This window comes from Sapajus apella, unplaced genomic scaffold, assembly GCF_009761245.1.
Source record: "Sapajus apella isolate SASKATOON/1434 unplaced genomic scaffold, GSC_monkey_1.0 scaffold22, whole genome shotgun sequence".
In the NCBI taxonomy this organism is placed as follows: domain Eukaryota; kingdom Metazoa; phylum Chordata; class Mammalia; order Primates; family Cebidae; genus Sapajus; species Sapajus apella.
Genome location: NW_022436962.1, coordinates 15867869 through 15876150, shown reverse-complemented (window position 1 = coordinate 15876150; position 8282 = coordinate 15867869). Strand labels below are relative to the sequence as shown.

Genomic DNA, 8282 nt, shown 5'->3' with positions numbered 1-8282 from the left:
TATCTCTTTGGCTCAAGCTAGAATGAATAATAGGAAATAAACACATGGGTGGTAAAGGAGTGCCAGGGTATGGACAGCACATTTCTTTTTCTTCTTTTTCCTTTTGAGACAGGTTCTCACTCTGTTGCCCAGGCTAGAGTGCCATGGTGCGACTGTGGCCAAGTGCAGCCTCAACCTCCCCGGCTTAAGCAATTGTCCCACCTCAGCCTCCAGATTAGCTGGGACTACAGTGTGTACCACCATGCCCAGATAATTTTGTTACTTTGGCTATGTTGACCAGGCTATTTTCAAACTCCTGGCTTCAAGCAATCCTCCCACTTCAGCTTCCCAAAATGCTGGGATTACAGAGATGAGCCACCACACCCAGCTGGACAGTACGATCAACACATTCCCTAACCTCAGTTCTCACTAACCCTATCCATCCTCCTCCCCTATGTGCCTCTGGTTTTATAAAACTACTTGTGACTGTGTGAACTTGCCTTATTCCACTACTTCCTCTTTACCTAACTTCAATTTGTGTAGGATTTAATTTTGATACCACCTCCTCTGGAAACCTTCCCTTACCCCTGATCCCACCTTAGGCATTTTCTACTTTATCCTCCCCTATACACCCTACAGCAGTCTCAGGCTAAAACCAGAACCTCAAAAGTCACATGACAATGTATCTATTTAGACTCTGACCCTACCTGAAACGGCAGAAAGTCCACATGCTCTCCACCCCTCCCAGGAGTGTTTCATATCTGTCAGAGCATGGGTTTCCTCAGTAACACCAAATCACAGTTTCCTCCTTTTCTGCCCTGGCTTCCTGCAAAGCCCAAATGTAGTCTACTGGTGGAATTCGTTCTTGCTTGGGAAGGTCAGTCTTTTTCTATTTCTAAGGCCTTCAACTGATTGGATGAGGCCAACCCACTTTACAGAGGGTAATCTGCTTCACTCATAGTCCACTGATTTAAATGTTAATCTAATTTACAATATACCTTCACAGAAACATCTAGAATAATGTTTAATCAATTGTCTGGGTAATGTAGCCTCACCAAATTGACACATCAAATTAACCATCACAGCAGCTGTCCCCCCAAATAACCCTTTATCTTATACTGGGGGATTCTCTGGCATCTGAAAGCCCCAGGCCAATGCTCATGATTCCCAATTCCCCACTCTCTGAATTCCACTGGAGTGGATCTGGTGGACTCTGGCCTTTCCTATGCCCTTGAGAACCAGAGAGAAGTAGAAGTGGTCCCACATAAAACCCATTATCCTAAGCTCTAGCAGGCAGCTCAGGAAATCTACAGGGCAGCCTTGGTAGGCTTCTGGAAAATTTAGTAAAGAGTAAGGCTAAGTGGCATTCTGGAGGAATTGTAAGAAATTTGCTATCTGGGGCCAGATGTGGTGGCTCATGCCTATAATCCTAGCACTTTAGGAGGCCAAGGCAGGAGGATTGCTTGAGGCCAGGAGTTCAAGACAAGCTTGGGCAACACAACGAGACCCTGTCCCTAAAAATAAATTAACAATATTTAAATAAAAACAATTTTGCCTTCGGGTGCAATGGTTCATGCCTCTAATCCCAGCACTTTGGGAGGCTGAGGCGGGATGATCACTTGAGCCCAGGAGTTCAAGACCAGCCTGGGTAAGATGGCAAAACCCTGTCTCTACCAAAAATACAAAAAATTAGCCAGGCATGGTGGCTTGCACCTGTGGTTCCAGCTACTTGGGAGGCTGAGGTGGGAGGATGGCTTGAGCCAGGGAGGCAGAGGTTGCAATGAGCCAAGATGGCACCACTGTACTCCAGCCTGGATTGTCATTCTGTCCAGTGAGACCTCATCTCACACACACACACACACACACACACACGCACGCACACACACACACACGCACGCACACCAAATTGCTTACAGTTTCAGATATTTTTTCTTTTTTTTTTTCTTTTGTGGGGCCGCCCCAAAGGGCAGACAGGTTTATTGGGCAGCAGCCTGGAAAATCAGCCGTTGGACTTGGACACACCCTTCAGCTCCCCCTTCTTCTTGATGGCAGAGCAGTTGGAGGAGCCCTTGGCGCCACTGATGAGCTCATCAGTCAGGCACTCAGCGATGGTCTTGTTGTTCTGGAAGGCAGCCTCATGAGCGCCTGTGCACAGCGGCCAGATGACCTGATTTACACGGCACAATGGGGACATGTCCACAGCCTGTCATTTCATGGTCCTGGCTCACCCAATGCATACGGAGCCCTCCCAGGGACCATCGTTGATGATGGCGTTCACCAGGACCTGCAGAGAGTCCTTGCCTGTGAGCAGATGAATGGTCTTGAAGGCATGCTTGGCGATGCGCAAGGTCACTAGCTTCTTGCGGTTATTGTGGCCGTTTGTCATCATGAAGTGAGTGAGGCGCTCCACAGTGGGGCGCTGAGCTTTGTGGAAGCATTTGGCGTCATACTGCCCTGCACTGTGAGGCAGGTGCTTGACATACTTCTCCTTCACTGCAGTATAATCCTGCAGGGAAATGTCATTGATCCGCATGCACATCATCTGTGTTCTGCTTCCCAAAGAGCTTGATGTCTGGGTTCTCTGCCCCCGCTGGTGCTGCTGTCTCCCATTTGGTCCCTGAGAGCACAGCCTGAGCATCTCTATTGCTTGGCGTGGACCATGTGCTGCCCTGGCACAGACAGGAAACTAGATATTTCAATGATCGTTTTTAGGCTTTTTTTTTTTTTTTTCCCCTGAGTCAGAGTTTCCCTCTTGTTGCCCAGGCTGGAGTACAATGGCACGATTTCAGCTCACCGCAACCTCCACCTCCCGGGTTCAAGCGATTCTCCTGTCTCAGCCTCCCAAGTAGCTGGGATTACAGGCATGCGCCACTGCACCCAGCTAATTTTTTATTTTTAGTAAAGAAGGGGTTTCTCCATGTTGCTTAGGCAGGTCTTGAATTCCCAACCTCAGGTAATCCACCCGCCTCAGGCTCCCAGAGTGCTGGGATTACAGGTGTGAGCCACCATGCCCAGCCCATTTTCAGGCTTCTTAACTTATATTAATAATAGATGTTTCCATTTGGGTCCCAGATAAGAAAGTGAGAAGAAGCAGACTCAAATGGTATTTGCATGTAGAATCCTTCTATAGGAAGCCACTGATTTCAGAAGGCCCCTGTTAAGAATAGACTCCCCTGATATGTTTGTCAGTCCAGTAAATTTGTTTGGTGACAGTATTGTAACAAACTTTGTTGTGGTGTTACAGGTAGTTCACCCCAAATCCAGAGAGGAACCATGGGAAATGGGGTTATTGGGGAACTCTTGTGACCCTTGGGATTGGGGACAAGTTCCTCCAGGACTTGTTTTGTGTGAAGTTTGGGATACAATTTTACAGGCGTGATCCTTTGTTTGATTTCAGCAGATGTATTCTTTCTGGTCAAATTAATTCCTGACTTTTCTCAGAGTTTCCAACAAGAGGATTTTTTTTTTTTTTTTTTTGACGGAGTCTTACTCAGTTGCCCAGGCTGGGTTGCAGTGGCATGATCTCATCTTACTACAACCTCCACCTCCCGGGTTCAAGTGATTCTCATACCTCAGCCTCCTGAGTAGCTGGGATTACAGGCACGCCCACCACACCCAGCTACTTTTCATATTTTTAGTAGAGATGCGTTTTCATCATGTTGTCCAGGCTGGTCTGGAACTCTACTTCAAGTGATCCTCCCATCTTAGCCTCCCAAAGTGCTGGGATTACAGGCATGAGCCACCATGCCTGGCCTCAACAAGAGGGCTTTTTATAATGACAGGAACATTACACAAGCAGTGAATTGTGGCTATTGATGAATTGCAAGGCATAACTACCCTTAAGGGTTAATGGCTCAAGATGATCTTTGGGGTTGAAGTTAAGCAGTTCCTGGAAAATTCAAAGTTCTTCTTCCCCATTCCAACATTTTAAAATCAGGAAGTTAGGCCCCAAATGAACTCCAAGGTGGCAAAAAGGAAAGAAGCCTCAAAATACATGTGAAAGATGGGAGTGAAAGAGAGGAAGGCAAGTTTTGGCCTTGGAGATGATGGAGATTTGTAGACCGATTACCTTTTCTATCAGTCAGAGTTTAGTTTCAAGAAACAGAAACCAACTTTGACTAATTTAAGCATATAAATGTATTAAATATATTAGATAGCTCACATAATCTTCAAGACAAAAACCAGGTTTGAAGGTTATAGAGCTAGAAACAGTGCCCCAAAGCAGGTCACAAGGCTGGTCCATGAAGACTCACTGCCTTGGGACACTGAATACAGTTACTGGGAATACTGCTACCACTGCCTCTGAAATGGGGTACAGCTGCCACTTCCCACACCAGCATAAAGTCGCATGCCGTTGGTTTCTTTATATTCCTGGCCTCTGACTTGAAATCTGGGCTGTGTACTTCTGATTGGTGGAGCTTAAGTCATGCATTTGCCATGATAGTGAGGAACACTGGGAAAGCAAGTATTTAGCATTTTCAGTTTCTAGAGTGGAAGATGGGTTCTGCCTCATAAAATGAGGGCTTTCTCACTCTAATATATAAAAAGTAGACCCAAAATATTTTAAAATGTTCATTGCAGTGTTGGCCCCAAATCAATACATATCCTTCTTGCCACAAGAATTTAAAATGCTTTCACAAGTTTGATCACCATCTGCCATAGGCTTTCAGTGTCTCATTCTTTAAATTAATTGGAATTTTGTTCCTGGAGACCTATGCAGGCTGTATAATAAAAGAGGGAAATCAGTCCCAGATTTCCCTCTTTTCCTTCTTCCCTGTTTTCCTTCATTTTCCTAAGGGTCTCTTGATGACAGCTACTTCAAGGTATTATTTTCTCATTAAACAGAGTTCTTAAAAATGCAAGCATTAGAAACTAAATTTGGCTAATTTTTTTTTTTCTTTGACAGAATCTTGCTCTGTCACCCAGGCTGGAGTGCAGTGGCACAATCATGGTTCACTGTAACCTCGACCTCCTGGGCTCAAGTGATCCTCCTACCTCAGCTTCCCAAGTAGCTGGGACCACAGACATGCACCACCATGCCTGGCAAATTTTTAAATGTTTTGTAGAGACAGAATCTCCCTATGTTGCTCAGGCTGGTCTTGAACTCCTAGTTTCAAGTGATCCTCCTGCCTTGGCCTCCCAAAGTACTGGGATTATAGGCCCAAGCCACCTTGCCCAGCCAAATTTGGCTAATTTAAGCAGAAAGGGAATTTACTGAAGGATATTGAATAGCTTGTAAAATCTCCAGGAGGGATGACAAAACAAACTCATGCCAGTGAACTAGAACCACAGACTCTGCTGCCACAGACATTGGGCATAGGCTGCGGCTAACACTGCCAGCTTATGCAAGCTAGGCTCAGAATGCTGCCATGAAAATCCCTGCCACACTGTCCACCCTTGTGAGCATGGCGTCAGCTCAGTCCTGGCTTTTTGAAATCAGTGTCCTGGTTGCAAGAGAGGCTGGAAAGTGATTGCTTGGCAGTTTCAACTTCTATAGTGGGAAGCAGGTTCTGCTTAATAAGGTGAGGCATTTCTCACACAATGGGAACTCACATATGGGATGACCAAAACCAAACCAAAACAAAACAACAAACCTGTCTAATGTCTACCCATGTGAACCACAAGATTCCTTCTCTCTCCCTGTGACTTCTCTCAGTTATTGCCTCTATACTCAGAGGCCAGCCCCCCAATTCAGAGTTCCCGATTTGCAATACTCTAAGGATGGGCTGTGAAGATGCCACTTAAGCTCATGTAGATAGTAGACTGGGAGGCATTGTGATACTTGGAAACAGTGCTGGGTTGGAAGTCAGGGTATTATAGTTCTAAATGTATCACACATTAGCTGGGAGAATTTACACAATTTAGTTAAATTACTTGGGCCTCAGAAGTAATCCACAGAGAAGTCCTGTACACACATTAAGCTCTTAACACTTTCTGTTCTTACATGCTATGCATGGTTCTCAGTATGTACAACTTCTTTTTGAGACTGAATCTCACGTTGTTGCTCAGGCTGGAGTGCAGTGGCACGATCTTGGCTCACTGCAACCTCCACCTCTTGGGTTCAAGTGATTCTCCTGCCTCACTCTCATGAGTAGCTGAGACCACAGGCACACGCCACCATGCCCAGCTATTTTTGTGTTTTTAGTAGAGGAAGATTTGCCATGTTGGTCAGGCTAGTCTTGAACTCCTGACCTCAAGAGATCCACCCCCCTTGGTCTCCCAAAGTGCTGGGATTACAGGCATGAGCCGCTGCGCCCAGCCTCAATATGTACGACTTAAATTACTGAACCGAGAAATGAGAAGTTATTTGCACCATTTTTAATACCTGAGACATAAATACTACAGATTTTCATGAATTACAGGAATGCTCACGAAAGAAACCATGTTTTTGGAGATTCGGTGATTCAGAACTAGCCAAAGAGGAAGGGTTTCAGGGGGGCCTGTTAGGATATTTTTGCTTGGAGTCCTATGTTTAAACTTGTAGCACTGGTAATCCTTGAATTATCTCATCCCTTTCCATCTTATCTTTTTGACTGACTCTGTAACTATCAGCACTGACTTTGTCACAATTTATAAAGGACAGTGAGATTTGCCTATGCTTGAAAAGCTAAGCTCTAACAAGCATTGAACAGTCTCTGGAAACCCTTTCTAAGTTACTCAGGTCCTGTAAATGAAATGAAGATTCACATATGCTGCTTTGAAGTATTCTGTCAAAAGCACAAAAGGGCAAGAAAGGGCAAAGGCAAGAAATTAAACTCTAAAGTACGAGTGTAGCTTGACCATGCAAAAACAGGATTCCTCTTTATGTTTAGTTTAGAAGAGGGGGCTTGGAGAGGGGAAGGAAAGTGCAACAGTGAAGTACGGAGGGGATTAATCGTGAACCAGAGATAAAGAGCAAGCAGCAAAGTGATTAAAGAACTCTTAGTCACAAAAAAATGAAAGAAAAGAGCTGATAACAATCCTTCAAAAAATAATACAATTTCATCTGATTTTTACTCAAATAAAGGCAACAGCTAGAATAAGAACCATTTCCTTTGGTAAGGAAGGTCACCATATGCTGGGGCAGTGTGGGGAGGGAGGTGGCAGATCCTTTTTTGCCTTTCAGCTGAGGGGAGAGGGTGTTCCTACAGAATGCAGAAAGACTTGTTCCAGGCCAAAAGAGCTTATTCCTATTTTGCAGAATGGTTCAACATTAGGAAATCTCTGGATGGTATTTAGTACATTTATATGTTAAAGGAGAAAAATACATTTCTCAAAGAACTGTGGAAAGGAGGCCAGGCAGGGTGGCTCAAGCCTGTAATCCCAGCACTTTGGGAGGCTGAGGCAGGTGGATCATCTGCGATCAGTTTGAGACCAGGCTGGTCAACATGGCGAAACCCTGTCTCTATCAAAAATACGAAAAATTAGCCGGACATGGTGGTGGCTGCCTATAATCCCAGCTACTCAGGACGCTGGGGCAGGAGAATCACTTGAACCCAGAAGACGGAGGATGCGGTGAGCTGAGATCATGCCACTGCACTTCAGCATGGGTGACAGAGTGGGACTCTGTCTCTAAAAAATTGTGGAAAGGTATATAATATCCAATATCCATTTCAAAGAGAAGATTGAAAGATAAAATATTTTTGCAATTCCGGTCAGTTTAAGACTTACTGCCTCCATTCACTTGTTTAAAAATATTTGAGGCCAGGCGCAATGGCTCATGCCTGTAATGCAAGCACTTCGGGAGGCTGAGGTAGGTGGATCACGAGGTCAGGAGTTCGAGACCAGCCTGGACAACATGGTGAAACCCCGTCTCTATTAAAAACACAAAAAAATAGCGTGGCAGATGCCTGTAATCTCAGCTACCTGGGAGGCTGAGGCAGGAGAATCACTTGAACTCCGGAAGTGGTGGTTGCAGTGAGCTGAGATCACGCCATTGCACTCCAGTCTGGGTGACAGAGTTCACTGTCTCAAAAAAATAAAATAAAAAATAAATTAAAATATTCGAGAGCATATCATATTGCAGGCCTTGTTTCAGACTATGTAGAAGATGCAAAAACAAACCAAAATTGGCTTGCTCTCAAAAGGCAATTTCTTAAGGTGGAAAACATACACAAGGTAGCAATAGTAAAAAGGAATATGTGATAAGTGTCATTGAACTGGTTTATAGTATTTTGTTCTTCATTACTATAGTGTTGCTGGAAAAGAGACTCCAAGAGCCAGCCCTTGGGTCTAGCACAGGGAAGAATTGGAGGGGAGTCACAGAGCACAGTGGAGGAAGCACGTTTATTGGAACTACTCTGTTATAAAGTAGTGAGTCCTGA

General features: G+C 44.8%; 1 pseudogene; it reads right to left on the bottom strand.

The window, feature by feature from the left end:
- Window positions 1–1927: 1927 nt before the first annotated feature.
- Window positions 1928–2687, bottom strand: LOC116559078 (annotated as a pseudogene).
- Window positions 2688–8282: the final 5595 nt, after the last annotated feature.